Source organism: Triticum aestivum, chromosome 7A (assembly GCF_018294505.1).
Source record: "Triticum aestivum cultivar Chinese Spring chromosome 7A, IWGSC CS RefSeq v2.1, whole genome shotgun sequence".
Classification (NCBI taxonomy): Eukaryota; Viridiplantae; Streptophyta; class Magnoliopsida; order Poales; family Poaceae; genus Triticum; species Triticum aestivum.
In genome coordinates, this window is record NC_057812.1 from 87,606,434 (window position 1) to 87,630,047 (window position 23,614).

The window sequence follows — 23,614 nt, forward strand, 5'->3', positions numbered from 1 at the left end:
GCGCAGGATAGGCCGGGTACGATGCCATGGAACACAGTCCGAGTAGGCATGAGTTGCTTCGTCTTGACATTCAACTTCTCCAGGGTGTCACGGTACAGGATGTTGATGCTGCTCCCGCCGTCTATCAGCACGCGGGAGAAACGGGCGGCGCGTCTATCCGTTGCAAGGGTGGCATCCAAAACCAACGCATAAGAGCCGGGAGACGGCATCACCTCTGGGTGGTCGGCCCGGCTCCAGCTGATAGGTTTTTTTGACCAGTGCATGTGCTCGGCGGGGTTGGCAGCGACCATGCTGACTTCTTGGTGCTCTCGGCATTTGCTGCGCTGGTCTTCGGGCTGGCTTGTAAAGATGACATAGGCGGCATGCTCGTCGGGGAACTCATCGTGCACGGCTCCGACTGCGGGCCGAGCGGTCGGCGGCTGCGGAGCCGGAGGCTGCGGACCGGCAGGCAGAGGCGGCGCAAGCCCTTTGCCTTTGGAGATTCGGGTGAGCCAGTGGCACTTCCGGGTCGTGTGGTTGGACGGCTTCGCGCCGCTGTGGAACTTGCATGGGGCGTCGAGAGTCTTGTCAGGCCCCCGACTCAATGCCACATCGATCTAGCATGTAACACCTCATATCACTTTGCGGCCTCACGCACGGTATTCCCACGGGTGTCGCCTTACCTTTGCCCGGGACCGTTTGCGCCTTTTGGCACACATATATGACAGTGTCGCTAGCATCCATATGATAAGGAGCCCGGGCTGACATGGCTAGTCGTAAACCCAAAGTGGCACAGACTTACAGGGACAGGCATCCATGACCCAGCATCGAACGTGTCGGTCATCAGCGAGTGAATCCAGGCTGTAGCACTGGGCTAGCAGGACTCCGGTGAACCGGGCTGTAGCGGGCTAACAGGACTCCGGTATTCATCGTGTGACATTTCCCCGAAGGGACAGACACAGGAACGAAGAAGGACACATGCCGGCCAGCCTAAGTGTTCCGGAGCAGTAGCAAGCTACCATGGCTCGGTGGAAACACTAGGAGACATTTCCCCGTAAGAGAGGCTACTAAAGATAAACAACTAGATGGTCAGATCCCACACATACCAAGCATTTCCATAACATACACACAATATGCTCGATATGTGCAAATACAACATGGCATCACAACATGACTCTACGACTCAAGTAATTTATTCAATAGGCTCCGAGGAGCGAGATATTACAAACATGGGTCTCATGACCCAACAATCAGAGCATACAAATCAAAGCACAAGCGGAAGCTATCATGTCTGGGTACAGACATCTATAACTGAAAAAGGCTGAGAAGCCTGACTATCTACCAGATCCTGCCGGGGCACAAGATCGTAGCTGAGGTAACAAGCTAAACGTCGAAGTCCACGCGAAACTACTAGTGAGACCGAAGTCTCTCTGCAAAAAACATAAAATAGGCAAACGTGAGTACAAATGTACCCAGCAAGACTTACATCAGAACTAACTACATATGCATCATTATCAACAAAGGGGATGGTGGGGTTTAACTGCAGCAAGCCAGCTTTGACTCGGTGGCTATCCTGAACTACGACTGCAATGTAACTCTTTTGAGGTGGCGCACACGAGTCCACATATTCCCCATATCAATACACCACTATGGATCCGCTCCCGTCTCCCTACGAGAGCGCCATCCATAGCACTCACGCTTATCTTGCGTATTTTAGAGTATCCACTTTCACTTGTCTATGAACTGATATAAGCAACCCAGAAGTCCTTTACCGTGGACACGGCTATTCGAATAGATGATGTTAACCCTGCAGGGGTGTACTTCTTCATACATGTTTCCACCACTTAGCGTCTGCACACGACATGTGCTCGGCAGACTTCAAGCGAAAGCCGACGTGGGTGTAGACCACGACCTACCTAAACACTCAAGTCTCTAGTCCAGGTTTATCGCCTATTCGGGTTCCATCCATGAGGAGATCCGGCCGGAGTTTCGCTCACAGCCCCAAACGATGTGAACAGGGTTCTGTGACACCAAACGGGCGCCCGGTATACCCGGCCACGTGCCTACCGCATCACAGCCCACCCCTCCGGTCAGCGCTGTCCACGGCCTCCAGCATACTACAAACACCAGAAACTACTTGCAACTCCTGGACAGAGGACGAGGGTGGATAAGAAGTCGAGCGGGGTCATATTTCAGGGCCCAATGTATGGTAGTAGCTGAATCATGGATCACAAACACAGAACTCAGTTCCTAAGGACGGCTTCAATGAGACAACCCACCATGTACTCCTACATGGCCTCTCACCGACACCTTTTACCAAATCGTGTTCACACACTTAGTTCACACACAGTAGGACATGTTCACACACCTCTGATTCATCCCGGATAGATCAGACCTGACACAACTCTAAGCAGTAGCAGGCATGACAAACAAGCAAGAATGAGTAGGCACAACAGGGCTCAAACAACTCCTACTCATGCTAGTGGGTTTCATCTATTTACTATGGCAATGACAGGTCATGCAAAGGATAAAGGGGTTCAACTACCGTAGCAAGTAACAATTGAATCGTTGTTGTCCTAATGCATTAAAAGAGAGCAGGAGCGAGAGAGTGGGATTTTATCGGAATGAACAAGGGTGTTTTGCTTGCCTGGCACTTCTGAAGATGATATAGTTCTTCATCAGTGTCAACGATCACATCATCGGTACAGCGTCTACCGAGGGGGAACAACACCGGCAAACACAGAAGAAACACGATCAATGCAATGCACAATATGATGCATGCTATGACATGGCATCATGCTGGTGTTTTGACCTAATGCAACTAGCAACAGATTAAATGAAGTTGGTTTGAATACAGGATTCAAATTCAAACTCCATATGTGATTATTTAAATGCCCTTTATTTGTTTTGTCCAAAACAGAGGACAAACATTGTTCAAACATGCATGAAAATGGTACAGATGGATTCCTTGAATTTTTCTGATATTTTTTCATATATAATTTATTTAATTTGGAGTTACGGTTGAATTTCTATGATTTATTGAAGTTTTAATCATTTTCTGAAATTTCCTGAATATTAATAAATCCAGAAAATGATTTAACTGCGTCAGCCTGAAGCCAGCATGACGTCAGCGAGTCAACGGCCAGGTCCAGGTCAAACCTGACGTGTGGGGTCCACACGTCAGTGACACAGGTTAGACAGGGGGGTTAGTTTAGTTTAATTAAAGATTAGGGGCACTAGGGCCCACATGTCAGTGGCTCTAGGCCTGGGTTAGCGGGGTGGTTAGGCCCTAATGACCGGCCACGTCAGCTCTCGCCGGAGTTTAGCCGGCGACGACCACAGAGCACGGCGGGGGATGCCGGACTTGCGTTAGGGGCATCGGATCGACGCGCCAAGGGCACCAGGAGGTAGCCCGTGCCCGTGCGCATCTAGGGGGACCAACGGGAGGTGCAGGGGTGGCCGGGGTTCGCCGGAGTGGAGCCCGAGGCGGCGGCCAGAGCTCGGGGTTGGGGCGAGTTAGTGCTACGGTGCGCAAACAAGCGAGGTGAGAGGCTAGCGGGGCGCTACGCGGTGCGGGGAGCGAGTTAGGCATGCCAGGGTGACCAAATGGTCACTGGAGCTACGCCGGCGACGAGCTCAGGCGGCGGCGTGCTACGGCCAGCTATGAAATGGCGGCTACGGCGAGCGGCAAGCCACGGGGTTAGGGGCAAAACGTGCAGGAGCTCACGGTGGTTCGGATGGGGTAGATGACGAGCTCGGGGAAGCGAAGACGGCGGCGAATCGACGGTGAGGATCCTCGGCGGCCGGCGATGGAAACGGCGATGGTGGCGGCGTTGCAGCGTGTCCGGGACCTTGTGGCTCGGTGGGGAGAAAGAGGGGGTCGAGGCGGAGCCTTTGAGCGCATCGGCGAGGCTAGGGGGTGGCGGTGGCCGCGAGGGAGCTCGTCGGTGGCGGCGGCTCCGTTCGGGCGAGTGAGAGAGAGGTCCAGGGGAGAGGATGAGGACGCGGGAGAGTGAGGGAGAGAGGCAGGGAGGTGCGTGGCGTCTCCGGGGCGTCGAGGAGGAAGCAGGAGGTGGCCAGGGGAAGCAGGAGGTGGCCGAGGCCTCTCGGGCGTGCGCCACGCCTCGCCTCTGCCTACTGGCAGAGGAAGACGACAGGGGGGGGGAGTGGAGATGGGCTGGGCCGTGCTGGGCCAGGTAAGTGGGCGCCAGGTAACTTCCTTCTCTCTCTCTCTTTTATTTCTTTTCTATTTCTGTTATTTTGTTTTTGATTTGATTTAAAATACCAAATCATTTAATAAAATCCTGGAGACAATTACGGGTGCTTTCTGAATTATTTCAGTGACCCTTAACAATTTCCAACATTTATTTGAACATTTAAATTATTTATAGTATTTAAATGCCCAAAGTCAAATACAATATGATTTAATTCAAAAATCCAAAAATGACCTAAGAATATATTCATCATTTTTGGCAGAGGTTTCCACCTTAACCAGAAATCATGAACTTCTCTTAGGAACCTTTTGGGTTTATTGAAAAGATTTTAATTCACCCTAGTTGAGTTGATTTAATGCTAGGGTTTGAACATCCCCATTTCAATTTTAGGCAAAATTTAAACATGATGCAACACATGACTAGCTAGCTCAGAGCAAACCAGAAGCTAGGGATGTGACAACTCACCCCCACTAAACAAGAATCTCGTCTCGAGATTCAAGCGTAGGGTAAGGTGAAGGGGTAACGCAAACTAGTATAATCTTCACGATCCAGGGTGCACTTCAATTGAACGTTGATTCATTCACCATCATTGTCTTGAAGTCTTGCCTTGAGAACTCCAACTATCATGACAACGAGAGGAAAGGAAAGATCCTAAAAGAATGGTTCTTCTCGGAGGTCGAACAACTCAGGATTAACTCACGGAATGAGACATAGCAACATCTCTCGAGCTGAGAGACGAAGTACACATCCATAGGAATTGGAGTGAAGCAGATGACAAAGGTTCACTAGGTAGACAACAATTCCAGACTCAAGAATGTGGTAAACGATTGTCACGTAGCGAGGAGTTGAGTTGCCATGATACCATAATGATGCACCTTAGGGAAGGTGACTCGTAGAAATATCCCCTTAAGTGGCAAAAAGAATTACCTTTGATTCAAAGATCATTGAAACTCTTTAAACCAGCCTAAGACAATTCTCGAGCGATCGTTTGGAGGGGGTCGGTAGAATGGCATACTCGGACTTGGATGATGTGGACTACCTTGTTGAAGACAACGCAATGTATGATTTTTGCTTATCACCGGAAATGGAAGAGACCCATGGTAGAATGGCACATTGGCGGTGCAAGCTGGGAACAAAATGCAAATGCTGGGAATGATTCTGGTAACTGGGGAAGAACCCAACACTAGAGAGTTAATTCACTGTTTGAAAAGGTCATAGCATTGCCGAGGAAACTGAGAGGAATCCCAGTTAGCGTCGATGATAACACCTAGCGCTTGAGCGTGCTCTCAAGAACTTGAGCATTTCCATAATCATCAAGGTTTTATCAACATCCGTGTCAAGGATCCTGGCAACACAACATACTACCATGATGAATAGCGATGGGCGATGCAGATGCAAAGGAGGATAACACTTCTCAGATTTCACCTTAGCGAGGCCAAGGAAACAAAATCTGGATGATCGACCGAGAGACATTTAGCACTCCGCTTCTAATGTTCTCCTTGATGTGCTAGTGTAACCCATTCATAGATATGGTTTGATATCTAGAACATCAAGTAAAAAGGTCGGACTTCGGGATCTCAAAATCCATAGGGCAACTAGGGAGTAAATCCTACGAAATCCCTATGGGGAGGTGGCCAACTTCCTCAATCAAGATATTATAATAATAGGTCTTCCGGCTGGGTGTGTTGGCCACGACATCCACTTTACCGGTTATCGAGGGACCAATATTATAGTTCTTGGGAAATGTTCCAACCATCATATCTGCCTGAGATTCAGATCTGGTTGGTGTCAGGATATTCCAGACTCATCGAGTCTAGGAAGAAAAACGAAAGTTTGCAACACAAATCGACAAGATGACGTTGCGAGATTCTCGGGGAGCGAACTACGATAGAAAGCTCCAAAACATGAGCTGGTTCTGCTACACACATGTGAACACGTTGTCCCAGACAAACATTATCACATGGTAGTCTTACAACAAAACACTACCGAGTTCAGGTGGGGAACCATCATTAATGACATCGAAGTCTCCACGCGTGGAAGTCCAAAGAGTTCACCTTGGACAGACTCCTTTATCTTTGAACAACTCAATCAGTGGCTTGGTGTGCTCGGAACACATATGGAATGAAGGTTGCAAGTCTCCAGACCACAGAATACTTCGCACGTATGCATGACTGACTTGGGATGATTCCAGAGGAAGCAAAACTAACTTTCTCAAATCCACGGCGGCAACTTTCACCAAATGCACGTGTATAAGAGGAAGTCACTCCTTTCATCAAACAAATACTTCATGAGCTAGCATGAAGAAAATGCTTTCAAAAGTTTCCAACACTAGCTTAATGTTCAGCAAAATCATGGAGGAGATAAGGATGTCGTCAATGGGCTCAACAACAATTCTTCCGGGTTTCCCTTTAAAAGGAATTCCATAGTTAAGAGAACAAGTGATAGCATTGGTCAGACCCAAAAGATATAATGGTGTATGCTCGAGGGATCAACCACGAGTAAGACAACATTACGAATATCGTTGGTTCTGGTCTGATTGGATGATAGCCCATACTCAAATCAAAGATGGGGTAAGACAATAGGTCCAACAACTGATCACAAGGACCAATTAATGAAGATATCATCTTTCTTCAACACACACACATACACAGAAAGATATCCCTTAACATGAACTAAGTCAGACAGGCTTTTATCTTCCAACTCTCCAAGTTGTTGTTTGGCTTAACCAACTAGCTCAGGGGTATCTAACACCGATTCTTGGAGAGAAAGTGGTTCACAAGAAACCAACTTGATCACGAGCTCAACACAGCGGTCATGTGACAACCTGGTAATACTTCCGAGAAGATCTTCGGAAAATCACGAACCACCGATATGTTACTAAGCTCGAGAACAATCTTGCTTTTGAGGGCAAGACGATATGATCAAATGAGTGAGGACTTGAAAAGATCCTAACTCATCAATCGAAGGGTGCACCGAAATAAGGACTAGGTAGCATGATCAACCTTAGAATGATGATTCAAAACCAACACGCTAAGAATGAAATTATTGTCCATTAACTACCAAGCAACAAGGTTGCTAGGAGTATTGAATTCACACATCACGATTCACTTGTCGGCATTCCGGTTGCGACAACACGGAACCGAGGGATGAATAATGATGGCGAGAAGTATCACTACATCAAGAATTCACAAGAGCCGGTGCAATCCTCATGAAAATCCTGACATAAAGACGGTAATACTTCAGGGTAGAACAGAATCAAAAGCTGGGCTGGCATTTTGATCTGCGGAGCACAATTGCTTTGACCCAATCCTAGATATGGAAGAGGTACTGGAGTTTGTTTCTCCTATCATTCTCGATAGAATGGCTTGACGGACCACAAGAGTAATAGGCATCGATAAACGAACGCACGCATACTCTTGACTATCAATTGATAGACGAAGGTCAGTAGACAACTAAAGAGGGACAACTCAAAGGAACATATAACTTTCTGAGTTGTGGATGCATAGATTAGTATGTCGAACCAAGTTCAACATAATTCTTCCGGATAACCCATGCAGAAAGGTTGAGCTGGCAGAGTCGCAATATAGCATGGAGAACTCATAGAGGGCCTGTTGTGATCTTTTGGTTCAACAAACTTCTGCCATAATGGTTCATGGTATTGGAAGAACGATATACCACGGACCTCGAGGACTATCGCAAAGGTTACTAATATCCTAAAGGAACTAGCAACACTATCAACATGATGTAAGTAGGGTGAATATCGGGTTCAAAACCCAGGAATAGAATACCTACTACTAAGTAGCATCACGGAATGCTTTCGAGAATAAAGGCCAGAATCATCACACTAGGACACAAATCATGGCTAGACCACTAGATGATCCCCTGAGACACCTAGGGTCATAATAATTACTCCAACATAAAGGTCGAGGCAGTAGAAGTACCTCAACTCAACAATTAGTGTGATTGAGCTGGCATAAAGGACATCGAAACCAGAGGGAAAGGATTTTGCAAATGCATCAGACTATTTAGAAACCTGGGATGACTCGGACAGCATAACGGCTATAAATGCTCAAAAAGATTTGAGACATACTACAAAATGGTGGCATAACCACTCAGAAGCACAATATCAAGGTTCCGAGATCAACAATTAACATACGGAAGTAGTAGGAACTGAACTGAGACTTAAATCCAACAATCTTATAAGTCTACTGATTAGTAACACGTGATCCTGATAGAAAGAAGAGATAGCCTAGTTCTTAATCCCCGTAGAAGAGAAGATGATGACTCAGATCAGAAGGCATGAGGTATAAGGAGTAAAAAGAGCCTTACGTTCCATCCCACAATCAATTCCCTTATATAACTAAAGAATTTCTAGACTCAACTTCGACCAGTTTGGCTTGGTAATCCTACAGGCAGTCAAGCTCTGATACCAACGCTGTCAGGACCCCGACTCAATGCCACATCGATCTAGCATGTAACACCTCATATCACTTTGCGGCCTCACGCACGGTATTCCCACGGGTGTCGCCTTACCTTTGCCCGGGACCGTTTGCGCCTTTTGGCACACGTATATGACAGTGTCGCTAGCATCCATATGATAAGGAGCCCGGGCTGACATGGCTAGTCGTAAACCCAAAGTGGCACAGACTTACAGGGACAGGCATCCATGACCCAGCATCGAACGTGTCGGTCATCAGCGAGTGAATCCAGGCTGTAGCACTGGGCTAGCAGGACTCCGGTGAACCGGGCTGTAGCGGGCTAACAGGACTCCGGTATTCATCGCGTGACATTTCCCCGAAGGGACAGACACAGGAACGAAGAAGGACACATGCCGGCCAGCCTAAGTGTTCCGGAGCAGTAGCAAGCTACCATGGCTCGGTGGAAACACTAGGAGACATTTCCCGTAAGAGAGGCTACTAAAGATAAACAACTAGATGGTCAGATCCCACACATACCAAGCATTTCAATAACATACACACAATATGCTCGATATGTGCAAATACAACATGGCATCACAACATGACTCTACGACTCAAGTAATTTATTCAATAGGCTCCGAGGAGCGAGATATTACAAACATGGGTCTCATGACCCAACAATCAGAGCATACAATCAAAGCACAAGCGGAAGCTATCATGTCTGAGTACAGACATCTATAAATGAAAAAGGCTGAGAAGCCTGACTATCTACCAGATCCTGCCGAGGGCACAAGATCGTAGCTGAGGTAACAAGCTAAACGTCGAAGTCCACGTGGAACTACTAGTGAGACCGAAGTCTCTCTGCAAAAACATAAAATAGGCAAACGTGAGTACAAATGTACCCAGCAAGACTTACATCAGAACTAACTACATATGCATCATTATCAACAAGGGGATGGTGGGGTTTAACTGCAGCAAGCCAGCTTTGACTCGGTGGCTATCCTAAACTACGACTGCAAGTAACTCTTTTGAGGTGGCGCACACGAGTCCACATATTCACCATATCAATACACCACTATGGATCCGCTCCCGTCTCCCTACGAGAACGCCATCCATAGCACTCACGCTTATCTTGCGTATTTTAGAGTATCCACTTTCACTTGTCTATGAACTGATATAAGCAACCCAGAAGTCCTTTACCGCGGACACGGCTATTCGAATAGATGATATTAACCCTGCAGGGGTGTACTTCTTCATACATGTTTCCACCACTTAGCGTCTGCACACGACATGTGCTCGGCAGACTTCAAGCGAAAGCCGACGTGGGTGTAGACCACGACCTACCTAAACACTCAAGTCTCTAGTCCAGGTTTATCGCCTATTCGGGTTCCATCCATGAGGAGATCCGGCCGGAGTTTCGCTCACAGCCCCAAACGATGTGAACAGGGTTCCGTGACACCAAACGGGCGCCCGGTATACCGGCCACGTGCCTACCGCATCACAGCCCACCCCTACGGTCAGCGCTGTCCACGGCCTCCAGCATACTACAAACACCAGAAACTACTTGCAACTCCTGGACAGAGGACAAGGGTGAATAAGAAGTCGAGCGGGGTCATATTTCAGGGCCCAATGTATGGTAGTAGCTGAATCATGGATCACAAACACAGAACTCAGTTCCTAAGGACGGCTTCAATGAGACAACCCACCATGTACTCCTACATGGCCTCTCACCGCTACCTTTACCAAATCGTGTTCACACACTTAGCTCACACACAGTAGGACATGTTCACACACCTCTGATTCATCCCCGATGAATCAGACCTGACTCAACTCTAAGCAGTAGCAGGCATGACAAACAAGCATGAATGAGTAGGCACAACAGGGCTCAAACAACTCCTACTCATGCTAGTGGGTTTCATCTATTTACTGTGGCAATGACAGGTCATGCAAAGGATAAAGGGGTTCAGCTACCGCAGCAAGTAACAATTGAATCGTTGTTGTCCTAATGCATTAAAAGAGAGCAGGAGCGAGAGAGTGGGATTTTATCGGAATGAACAAGGGGGTTTTGCTTGCCTGGCACTTCTGAAGATACATTGAGTCTTCATCAGTGTCAACGATCACATCATCGGTACACGTCTACCGAGGGGGAACAACACCGGCAACATAGAAGGAAACACGATCAATGCAATGCACAATATGATGCATGCTATGACATGGCAAATGAATGTGTTTTGAGCTAATGCAACTAGCAACAGATTAAATGAAGTTGGTTTGAATACAAGATTCAAATTCAAACTCCATATGTGATTATTTAAATGCCCTTTATTGATTTGTGCTAAACAGAGCTATAACATTGTTCTAACATGCATGAAAATGGTACAGATGGATTCCTTGAATTTTTCTGATAATTTTTCATATATAAATTATTTAATTTGGAGTTACGGTTGAATTTCTATGATTTTTAGAAGTTTTAGGCATTTTCTGGAATTTCCTGAATATTAATAAATCCAGAAAATGATTTAACTGCGTCAGCCTGAAGCCAGCATGACGTCAGCGAGTCAACGGCCAGGTCCAGGTCAAACCTGACGTGTGGGGTCCACACGTCAGTGACACAGGTTAGACAGGGGGGTTAGTTTAGTTTAATTAAAGATTAGGGGCACTAGGGCCCACATGTCAGTGGCTCTAGGCCTGGGTTAGCGGGGTGGTTAGGCCCTAATGACCGGCCACGTCAGCTCTCGCCGGAGTTTAGCCGGCGACGACCACAGAGCACGGCGGGGGACGCCGGACTTGCGCTAGGGGCATCGGATCGACGCGCCAAGGGCACCAGGAGGTAGCCCGTGCCCGTGCGCATCTAGGGGGACCAACGGGAGGTGCGGGGGTGGCCGGGGTTCGCCGGAGTGGAGCCCGAGGCGGCGGCCGGAGCTCGGGGTTGGGGCGAGTTAGTGCTACGGTGCGCAAACGAGCGAGGTGAGCGGCTAGCGGGGCGCTACGCGGTGCGGGGAGCGAGTTAGGCATGCCAGGGTGACCAAATGGTCACCGGAGCTACGCCGGCGACGAGCTCAGGCGGCGGCGTGCTACGGCCAGCTATGAAATGGCGGCTACGGCGAGCGGCAAGCCACGGGGTTAGGGGCAAAACGTGCAGGAGCTCACGGTGGTTCGGATGGGGTAGATGACGAGCTCGGGGAAGCGGAGACGGCGGCGAATCGACGGTGAAGATCCTCGGCGGCCGGCGATGGAAACGGCGATGGTGGCGGCGTTGCAGCGTGTCCGGGACCTTGTGGCTCGGTGGGGAGAAAGAGGGGGTCGAGGCGGAGCCTTTGAGCGCATCGGCGAGGCTAGGGGGTGGCGGTGGCCGCGAGGGAGCTCGTCGGTGGCGGCGGCTCCGTTCGGGCGAGTGAGAGAGAGGTCCAGGGGAGAGGATGAGGACGCGGGAGAGTGAGGGAGAGAGGCAGGGAGGTGCGTGGCGTCTCCGGGGCGTCGAGGAGGAAGCAGGAGGTGGCCAGGGGGAAGCAGGAGGTGGCCGAGGCCTCTCGGGCGCGCGCCACGCCTCGCCTCTGCCTACTGGCAGAGGAAGACGACAGGGGGGGGAGTGGAGATGGGCTGGGCCGTGCTGGGCCAGGTAAGTGGGCGCCAGGTAACTTCCTTCTCTCTCTCTCTTTTATTTCTTTTCTATTTCTGTTATTTTGTTTTTGATTTGATTTAAAATACCAAATCATTTAATAAAATCCTGGAAACAATTACGGGTGCTTTCTGAATTATTTCAGTGACCCTTAACAATTTCCAACATTTATTTGAACATTTAAATTATTTATAGTATTTAAATGCCCAAAGTCAAATACAATATGATTTAATTCAAAAATCCAAAAATGACCTAAGAATATATTCATCATTTTTGGCAGAGGTTTCCACCTTAACCAGAAATCATGAACTTTTCTTAGGAACCTTTTGGGTTTATTGAAAAGATTTTAATTCATCCTAGTTGAGTTGATTTAATGCTAGGGTTTGAACATCCTCATTTCAATTTTAGGCAAAATTTAAACATGATGCAACACATGACTAGCTAGCTCAGAGCAAACCAGAAGCTAGGGATGTGACAAGTCTGCTCGTAGGAGAAGGCCGGCTGCCAAGCCGGCTTGCTGCCCCTCTGCTTCTTGGGTGCGGGCCGCCCTTCGGGCTGCTCGTCTTCAACTGTGGCCACCTGCCGACTGGTGGAGGGCGGCACGGGGCCCTTGCGCTTGTGGTCGTTCTGGTGTGGGCGTCGGCTGGAGTCCCCAGCCGGCGTCTTGGGCGCCGGGTTGAGTACCTTCCCGCACGCGTCTACCCAGAGTTCGGTCTTCATTGAGGAGTCAGTGGTGGCGTACTTGTCCGCTATGACCAGAAGCTCGTCGAGGGTAGTCGGCTCGTCGCAGAGGAGCTTGTGCTTGAGGAGGGTGCCTTCTCGGCACCCGGCAGTGAAGTATTCTATGGCTTGCACCTCGTGCACCCCTTCGCAAGAGTTGCGGAGCTCGGCCCAACGCGTGAGGTAGTCGCGAGTGGACTCGGCGGGGCCTTGTACGCACAAGGAGAGCTGTCTGGGCTTGGGAGCCTGCTTGTAGGTGCTGGTGAAGTTGCGGACGAAGGCTTCTGTGAAGTCTAGCCAGCTGTTGATGCTGTATGGCTTGAGGCTGTTAAGCCAGGTCCACGCCATGCCCTGCAGCATGAGGGGCACGTACTTCACGGCAACGCGCCTATTGCCGTTGGCTATGCTAACCGCCGTGGAGTAGTCGATCAACCAATCTTCCGGCTTCACGGAGCCGTTGTACTTGGGCGTGTCTCTTGGGAGCGAGAACCCTTTGGGGAAAGGCTCGTCGCGGATGCGGGGGCCGAAGCAAGGCGGGCCGACATCGTCTTCTTCTTCCAGCGCCAGGGATCGCGCCAGGCGGTCGATCCGATGGCGGGCGTCCTTCTCGCTGACTCCTTCGCGGCGACCTAGCTGGCCGTTGAGAGTCGGATGCGCAACAGGCGGTGGGGTGGGATATCTCTCTCCATGGGGTCGAGGCGGAGGCGGGTTGCCCCGCCACTCCACGGCCCGGGGGTGGCCTTCTGCGTCTCGCTCGATGGAGACTCGGGTTCGGCTTCGGCTGGTAGCCGGCTCTTTCTCGCGCCACGCACGGGTTTTACCCGTAGTCGGCGTCCGGGACGTCGCGCCTTGATCTCGGCGCGGGGGAGGGCTTTCCGCGCGGGCGTCGGCTTCGTGCTGCTGCGCGGCTGCATCGATTAGCTGCTGGATGCGTCGGGTCATGTGGGGGAGTTCTTCGGCCCCCAGTGCATCTAGCTCATCTACGACCGCCTGGGCGGCACGCAGGTTCTCGAGTGGAGTGGCGTAGACTGGGCGGTCGACTCCTAGCGTATCGGCGACGACAGCGCCGCGCTGTCTGACAACGCCGGCCCGGCTGGGCTCGCCTGGGGGCAGCGTGCCAAAGGCGGCGCGGTCGGCCTCGCGTTGGTGGGCCTCAGCGAGGCGTCTCATGGAAACCAACTTCCGGCCCTCCGCGAGGAGGGCGAGGCGGCGAGCCTCCAGTGCTTCAGCGTCGGCATCGGCTGGGAGGGGGATGGACAAGTCGTCGACCGCCGCGTGTGGGGCGTCGTGGGCGCTCTCGTCAGAAGCGCCGCCGTGGCCGATGACCATCACCTCGGTGGTGACAGCGTCGCAGCCATCGGCCCGGGGAAGCAGGTCGTTGTAGATCATGACATCGGTGGGGAAAGTGTCGAGTGAGGCCGTGTCGGAGTCGACAGGCATTGGATCGGTGGAGCCAACCGACTCCAAGTCCACAGCAGGCTCGCCGGACACGTGGAGTTGGCCGTGGAGGTTGACGAGGTGGTCGGTGCCCGCGTCGGAGGCGAGCTCGTCGGAGATGAGGGTCTTGTCAAGGAGATCGGTGAGGCCGCTCGCCGCACAGACGTTGGTGACGCCTTGCAGCGCGTCATGGCAAGCGCCATCGGGCGTGCCGGGCTGGCTACGCTCGCGGGGGAGGAAGAGGGTTCCCGTCCAGAACAGGTCTCCGGACAATGGTGCACCTGGCCCCACGGTGGGCGCCAAATGTCGGGTGGTAGGTGCGACATATGCCAACGGGTGGCTTATCAATGTGGGAGCCAGTAAGACGTTGCCGGTGCCTGGAAACGGGATGAGGCGAAGACATGCACGCCGGCGAATCTTACCCAGCTTCGGGGCTCTCCATGGAGATAACACCCCTACTGCTGCTCTGCGGGGTCTTCGCATGATCACTAGATGAACAAGTAGCTACAAGATGCTCCGTGAGCTGTTGGGCGAGAGGAGGAAGAAGGGCACGACTCGCTCTCTTCTCCTCCCTATGTGGTGTCTAAAACTAGCAGGGATCAACCCTTTTGCATGGGCGTCCCGGGGGGTTTATATAGGCCTACCCCCCGGGGGTACAATGGTAATCCGGCTAGGTGTGGGGCCCAGCCGTGTGTGTCTACACTCGCCGGCTTCTGCGCCGGCTACCGGGGCCCGCCGGCTGGTGGGTCCCGCCGGTTGCCGGCTCCTTGGTCGACAGGCAGGCCCCACTGTCCAGGGCCCTGTCGGGGGCTGGTTACTGTTGCTCAATCCTGGTGACGAGGGCTTCGCCGAGGTGGGCGTGGCTACAGTGCCGCCATCCGGCGGGTGATCGTTGTAGCCTCACTGCGTCTTGTCTCCTTAATGGGGCGTCTCCTTCGAGGGAGGTGGAAAGCCGGCTGTGGGGAGCCGGCTCTATCTTGGGCCGACTGGGGGAGGCCTGCCGCCTTCGGGTGTCTCTCTACCCGAAGGGGCCCACCGCCCGTGGGCCGCGCTGGCAGCCCATCGTGGATGACATCAGGGTCAACATGGCAACAGTGCCGCGCCGGACGGGTCATGGCCACCCGTACGGCGCATTGTGCCAGGCGTGCTCCAGGATTCGAGGGTGGCAGGCTTCACTGTAGCCACGCCCCGTCACATCGCCGTTATGTGGATGCAGACTTCGAGGGTACGATCTTGACCTCTTTGTGGGAGCCGGCTTCTTGGAGTCGGCCTTCTCGCGGCCGGCTTCTCGGAGCCGGCCCTCCCGCGGCTTTCTTCATGAGGGCTAAAGTCGGGTTGCCTTTCGATAGCCGGCCTGGGAGACAGCCAGCAAGGGGAAGGCGGCCCCGTGTCTTGGATTCTTGAGGGCCGAATCGGCTCGTAATTTTTTCAGAAGGGCCAGGGGGAGCCGGCTAGGCTACCCATGGTTATTTACCCCAACAACCTTGAAGTGGTGTTTTGTTTTCTTTCGCTAACGGAGCTCACGAGATTTTCTATTTTGAGTTTTGTGTTGTGAAGTTTTCAAGTTTTGGGTAAAGATTTGATGGATTATGGAACAAAGAGTGGCAAGAGCCTAAGCTTGGGGATGCCCATGGCACCCCAAGGTAAAATTCAAGGACACCAAAAAAACCTAAGCTTGGGGTTGCCCCGGAAGGCATCCCCTCTTTCGTCTTCGTCTATCGGTAACTTTACTTGGAGCTATATTTTTATTCACGACATGATATGTGTTTTGCTTGGAGCGTCTTGTATGATTTGAGTCTTTGCTTTTTAGTTTACCACAATCATCCTTGTTGTACACACCTTTTGAGAGAGACTCACATGATTTGAAATTTATTAGAATACTCTATGTGCTTCACTTATATCTTTTGAGCTATATAGTTTTTGCTCTTGTGCTTGACTTATATCTTTTAGAGCATGGCGATGGTTTTATTTTATAGAAATTGTTGTTCTCTCATGATTCACTTATATTATTTTGAGAGTCCTTTAGAAAAACATGGAAATTTGCTTTAATATAAAAACTTTCATAGAAGTGCATTGAATACTATGAGAAGTTTGATACTTGATAATTGTTTTGAGATATGGAGATGGTGATATTAGAGTCATGCTAGTTGAGTAGTTGTGAATTTGAGAAATACTTGTGTTGAAGTTTGTGATTCCCGTAGCATGCACGTATGATGAACCTTTATGTGATGAAGTCGGAGCATGATTTATTTATTGATTTTCTTCCTTATGAGTGGCGGTCGGGGACGAGCGATGGTCTTTTCCTACCAATATATCCCCCTAGGAGCATGCGCGTAATACTTTGTTTCGATAACTAATAGATTTTTGCAATAATTATGTGAGTTCTTTATGACTAATGTTGAGTCCACGGATTATACGCACTCTCATCCTTCCACCATTGCTAGCCTCTCTAGTATCGCGCAACTTTCGCCGGTACCATAAACCCACCATATACCTTCCTCAAAACAGCCACCATACCTACCTATTATGGCATTTCCATAACCATTCCGAGATATATTGACATGCAACTTTCCATCGTTCCGTTATTATGACACGCTTCATTATTGTCATATTGATTGCATGATCATGTAGTTGACATTGTATTTGTGGCAAAGCCACCGTTCATAATTATTCATACATGCACTCATGCATCATTGCACATCCCGGTACACCGCCGGAGGCATTCACATAGAGTCATATTTTGTTCTAAGTATTGAGTTGTAATTCTTGAGTTGTAAGTAAATAAAGTGTGATGATCATCATTATTAGAGCATTTTCCCAAGTGAGGAAAGGATGATGGAGACTATGATTCCCCCACAAGTCGGGATGAGACTCCGGACGAAAAAAAGAGGCCAAAAAAAAGAAGGCCCAAATAAAAAAGAGAGAGAAAAAGAGAGAAGGGACAATGCTACTATCCTTTTTCCACACTTGTGCTTCAAAGTAGCACCATGATCTTCATGATAGAGAGTCTCCTATGATATCACTTTCATATACTAGTGGGATTATATATTCCAATGATGGGCTTCCTCAAAATGCCCTAGGTCTTCATGAGCAAGCAAGTTGGATGCACACCCACTTAGTTTCTTTTGTTGAGCTTTGATATACTTATAGCTCTAGTGCATCCATTGCATGGCAATCCCTACTCACTCACATTGATATTTATTAATGGGCATCTCCATAGCCCGTTGATACGCCAAGTTGATGTGAGACTATCTTCTCCTTTTTGCCTTCTCCACAATGACCATTATATTCCACATATAGTGCTATATCCATGGCTCACGCTCATATATTGCGTGAAGATTGAAAAAGTTTGAGAACATCAAAAGTATGAAACAATTTCTTGGCTTGTCATCGGGGTTGTGCATGATTTAAATATTTTGTGTGGTGAAGATAGAGCATAGCCAGACTATATGATTTTGCAGGGATAACTTTCTTTGGCCATGTTATTTTGAGAAGACATGATTGCTTAGTTAGTATGCTTGAAGTATCATTATTTCTATGTCAATATTAAACTTTTATCTTGAATCTTTTGGATTTGAACATTCATGCCACAATAAAGAAAAATTACATTGAGAAATATGTTAGAAAGCATTCCACATCAAAAATTCTTCTTTTATCATTTACCTACTCGAGGAAGAGAAGGAATTAAGCTTGGGGATGCTTGATACGTCTCCAATGTATCTATCATTTTTAATTGCTCCATGCTATTATATTATCTATTTTGGATGTTAATGGACTTTATTTTACAGTTTTATATCATTTTTGGGACTAACCTACTAACCGGAGGCCCATCCCAAATTGCTATTTTTTTTGCCTATTTTAGGGTTTCAAAGAAAAGGAATATCAAACGGAGTCCAAACGGAATGAAACCTTCGGGAACGTGATTTTCTCAACAAACGTGATCCAGGAGACTTGGAGTGGCATCAAGAAATGATCGAGGAGGTCACGAGGCAGGGAGCGCGCCTACCCCCGTGGGCGCGCCCTCCACCCTCGTGGGCCCCTCGTTGCTCCACCGACGTACTTCTTCCTCCTATATATATCCACGTATCCCCCAAACATCTAGGAGCACCACGAAAACCTAATTCCACAGCCGCAACCTTCTGTACCCAAGAGATCCCATCTCGGGGACTTTTTCGGAGCTCCGCCGGAGGAGGCATTGATCACGGAGGGCCTCTACATCAACTCCATGGCCTCTCCGGTGATGTGTGAGTAGTTTACTTTAGACCTACGGGTCCATAGTTATTAGCTAGATGGCTTCTTCTCTCTCTTTGGATCTCAATACAAAGTTCTCGTCGATCTTCTTAGAGATCTATTCGATGTAATCTTCTTTTGCGGTGTGTTTGTCGAGATCCAATGAATTGTGGGTTTATGATCAAGTTTATCTATGAACAATATTTGAATCTCCTCTGAATTCTTTTATGTATGATTGGTTTATCTTTGCAAGTCTCTTCGAATTATCAGTTTGGTTTGGCCTACTAGATTGATCTTTCTTGCAATGGGAGAAGTGCTTAGCTTTGGGTTCAATCTTGTGGTGCTCGATCCCAGTGACAGAAAGGGAACCAACATGCATTGTATTGTTGCCATGGAGGATAAAAAGATGGGGTTTATATCATATTGCATGAGTTTATCCCTATACATCATGTCATTTACTTAAAGCATTACTCTGTTCTTATGAACTTAATACTCTAGATGCATGTTGGATAGCGGTTGATGTGTGGAGTAATAGTAGTAGATGCAGAATCGTTTCGGTCTACTTGTCGCGGACGTGATGCCTATATACATGATCATACCTAGATATTCTCATAATTATTCGCTTTTCTATCAATTGCTCAACAGTAATTCGTTTACCCACCATAATACTTATGCTCTTGAGAGAAGCCACTAGTGAAACCTATGGCCCCCGGGTCTATCTTCCATCATATTAATCTTCCAACACTTAGTTATTTCCTTTGCTGTTTATTTTACTTTGCATCTTTATTTCTCTTTATCATAAAAACACCAAAAATATTATCTTATCATATCTATCAGATCTCTCTCTCGTAAGTGATCGTGAAGGGATTGACAACCCCTTTATCGTGTTGGTTGTGAGGTTCTTATTTGTTTGTGTAGGTGCGTGGGACTCAAGCGTGATCTCCTACTGGATTGATACCTTGGTTCTCAAAAACTGAGGGAAATACTTACGCTACTTTACTGCATCACCCTTTCCTCTTCAAGGGAAAACCAACGCAGTGCTCAAGAGGTAGCAAAATAGTCCGTCACCTAGTGGTGCATCAAGGACATAATTCTTCTGTGCAGCAATGAGGATAATCCTCAGATCACGGACCTAGTCCGCATCATTGCTACTATCATCTTTCAACATAGTTTTTCTCTAGTAACATATCAAAAATAAACGGGGAGCTACATCACGAGCTATTGATATACAACATAGTTATGCAAATACTATCAGGACTAAGTTCATGATAAATTAAAGTTCAGTTGATCGTATTACTTAAGAACTCCCACTTAGATAGACATCCCTCTAGTCATCTAAATGATCACATGATCCAAATCAACTAAACCATGTCCGATCATCACGTGAGATGGCGTAGTTTTCAATGGTGAACATCACTATGCTGATCATATCTACTATATGATTCACGCTCGACCTTTCGGTCTCCAGTGTTCCGAGGCCATATCTGCATATTCTAGGCTCGTCAAGTTTAACCCGAGTATTCGCGTGTGCAAAACTGGCTTGCACCCGTTGTATGTGAACGTAGAGCTTATCACACCCGATCATCACGTGGTGTCTCGGCACGACGAACTATCGCAACGGTGCATACTCAGGGAGAACACTTATACCTTGAAATTTAGTGAGAGATCATCTTATAATGCTACCGCCGAACTAAGCAAAATAAGATACATAAAGGATAAACATCACATGCAATCAAAATATGTGACATGATATGGCCATCATCATCTTGTGCCTTTGATCTCCATCTCCACAACACCGTCATGATATCTATCGTCACCGACATGACACCATGATCTCCATCATCTTGATCTCTATCAACATGTCGTCACATGGTCGTCTCACCAACTATTGCTTTTGCAACTATTTCTATCGCATAGCGATAAAGTAAAGCAGTTATATGGCGCTTGCATCTTATGCAATAAAGAGACAACCATAAGGCTCCTGCCAGTTGCCGATAACTTTAACAAAACATGATCATCTCATACAATAATTTATATCTTATCACGTCTTGACCATATCACATCACAACATGCCCTGCAAAAACAAGTTAGACGTCCTCTACTTTGTTGTTGCAAGTTTTACGTGGCTGCTACGGGCTGAGCAAGAACCATTCTTACCTACGCATAAAAAAGACCACAACGCGGTATTGTGATTGCTTTTTGATCTTCAGAAAGAATCATGTTTATTGAATCTGATTCAACTAAAGTTGGGGAAACAGACACCCACTGGCCACCTGTGTGCGAAGCACGTCAGTAGAACCAGTCTCGCGTAAGCGTACGCGTAATATCGGTCTGAGCCGCTTCATCCAATAATACCGCCGAATCAAGAATCAACTAGTGACAGCAAGCAATATGTATATACCCACACCCACAAATCCTTTGTGTTCTACTCGTGCATATAACATCTAAGCATAGACCTGGCTCGGATGCCAATGTTGGGGAACGCAGTAATTTCAAAAATTTCCTACGCACACGCAAGATCATGGTGATGCATAGCAACGAGAGGGGAGAATATTATCTACCTACCCTCGTAGACTTTAAGCGGAAGCATTATGACAACGCGGTTGATGTAGTCGTACATCTTCACGATCGACCAATCCTAGTACCGAAAGTACGGCACCTCCGCGATTTGCACACGTTCGGCTCGGTGACGTTCCACGAACTGACGATCCAACAGAGTGTCGAGGGAGAGCTTCGTCAGCACGACGACGTGATGACGGTGATGATGATGCTACCAGAACAGGACTTCGCCTAAGCACCGCTACGATATGACCAATGTGGATTATGGTGGAGGGGGGCACCGTGCACGGCTAAGAGATCAATGATCAACTTGTGTGTCTATGGGGTGCCCCCTCCCCGTATATAAAGGGGTGGAGGAGGGGGAGGGCCGGCCCTCCTATGGCGTGCCCCATGTGGAGTCCTACTCCCACAGGGAGTAGGATTCCCCCCTTTCCAAGTAGTAGTAGTAGTAGGAGAAGGAAGGAGGAAAGAGGGAGAAGGAAAGGCCCCCCCCCTTCCTAGTCCAATTCGGACCAGAGGGGGAGGGAGCGCGCGGCCTGCGCTCGCAGCCCCTCCTCTCTTTCCACTAAGGCCCATAAGGCCCATTAAACTCCCCGAGGGTTCCGGTAACCCCCGGTACTCCGGTATATGCCCGAACTTCACTCGGAACCATTCTGATGTCCAAACATAGTCATCCAATATATCAATCTTTATGTCTCGACCATTTCGAGACCCCTCGTCATGCCTTGATCAAATCCGGGACTCCGAACAACCTTCGGTTCATCAAAACACATAAACTCATAATACCGATCGTCACCAAACGTTAAGCGTGTGGACCCTACGGGTTCGAGAACTATGTAGACATGACCGAGACATGTCTTCGGTCAATAACCAATAGCGGAACCTGGATGTTTATATTGGCTCCCACGTATTCTATGAAGATCTTTATCGGTCAAACTGCATAACGATATACGTTGTTCCCTTTGTCATCGGTATGTTACTTGCCCGAGATTTGATCGTCGGTATCTCAATACCTAGTTCAATCTCATTACCGGCAAGTCTCTTTACTCATTTCATAATGCTACATCCCGTAACTAACTCATTAGCTACATTGCTTGCAAGGCTTATATTGATGTGCATTACCGAGAGGGCCCAGAGATACCTCTCCGACAATCAAAGTGACAAATCCTAATCTCGATCTATGCCAACTCAACAAACACCATCGGAGACACCTGTAGAGCAACTTTATAATCACCCAGTTGCGTTGTGGCGTTTGATAGCACACAAGGTGTTCCTCCGGTATTCGGGAGTTGCATAATCTCATAGTCAGAGGAACATGTATAAGTTATGAAGAAAGCAGTAGCAATAAAACTGAATGATCATTATGCTAAGCTAATGGATGGGTCTTGTCCATCACATCATTCTCTAATGATGTGATCCCGTTCATCAAATGACGACACATGTCCATGGCGAGGAAACTTAACCATCTTTGATTAACGAGCTAGTCAAGTAGAGGCATACTAGGGACACTCTGTTTGTCTATGTATTCACACATGTACTAAGTTTCCAGTTAATACGATTCTAGCATGAATAATAAACATTTATCATGATATAAGGAAATATAAATAACAACTTTATTATTGCCTCTAGGGCATATTTCTTTCAGCCCTACCCCCTGGGCAGGCCCTCCACCCTTGTGGCCACCTCGTGGCTCTTCTAACTTGCACTCCAAGTCCCCTGGGTGTCTTCTGGTCCAAGAAAAATCACCGCGAAGGTTTTATTCCGTTTGGACTCCGTTTGGTATTACTTTTCTGCGAAGCTAAAAAATAAGGAAAAAACGGAAACTGGCACTGGGTGCTAGGTTAATAGGTTAGTCCCAAAATAATATAAAATAGCATATTAGTGCATATAAAACATCGAAAACAGATAATATAATAGCATGGAACAATAAAAAAATTATAGATACGTTGGAGACGTATCAGTGATTAGACTACTTGACCAAATAAAAACTTATCATTTTCTTAATTTTAGTTGTAGGCAAGTTTTAGCAATTCTACCAAGTCAAGTACACCCTACACATGCACGTCTAAGAGTTGAACAGCGGAAAGTAAAGACTTTGCATATGAACATAAAGGAGGGATCAGAGAGATCAAATGCAATGAAGACACGAAGATTTTTGTCATGGTTCTGATAGGTGGTGCTATCGTACATCCACGTTGACAGAGACTTCAACCCACGAATGGTAACAGTTGTGCGAGTCCATGTAGGGCTCCACCTATGAAGGGTCCACGAAGAAGCAACATTGTCTATTCCATCATGGCTTACGCCCATGAAGGACTAGCCTCACTCGGGTATATCTTCATGAAGTAAGAGATCTCCTTGCCCTTACAAACTCCTTGGTTCAACTCCACAATCTCTTGGAGGCTCCCAAGTGAAAAATAATGAATCTAGGAGACACC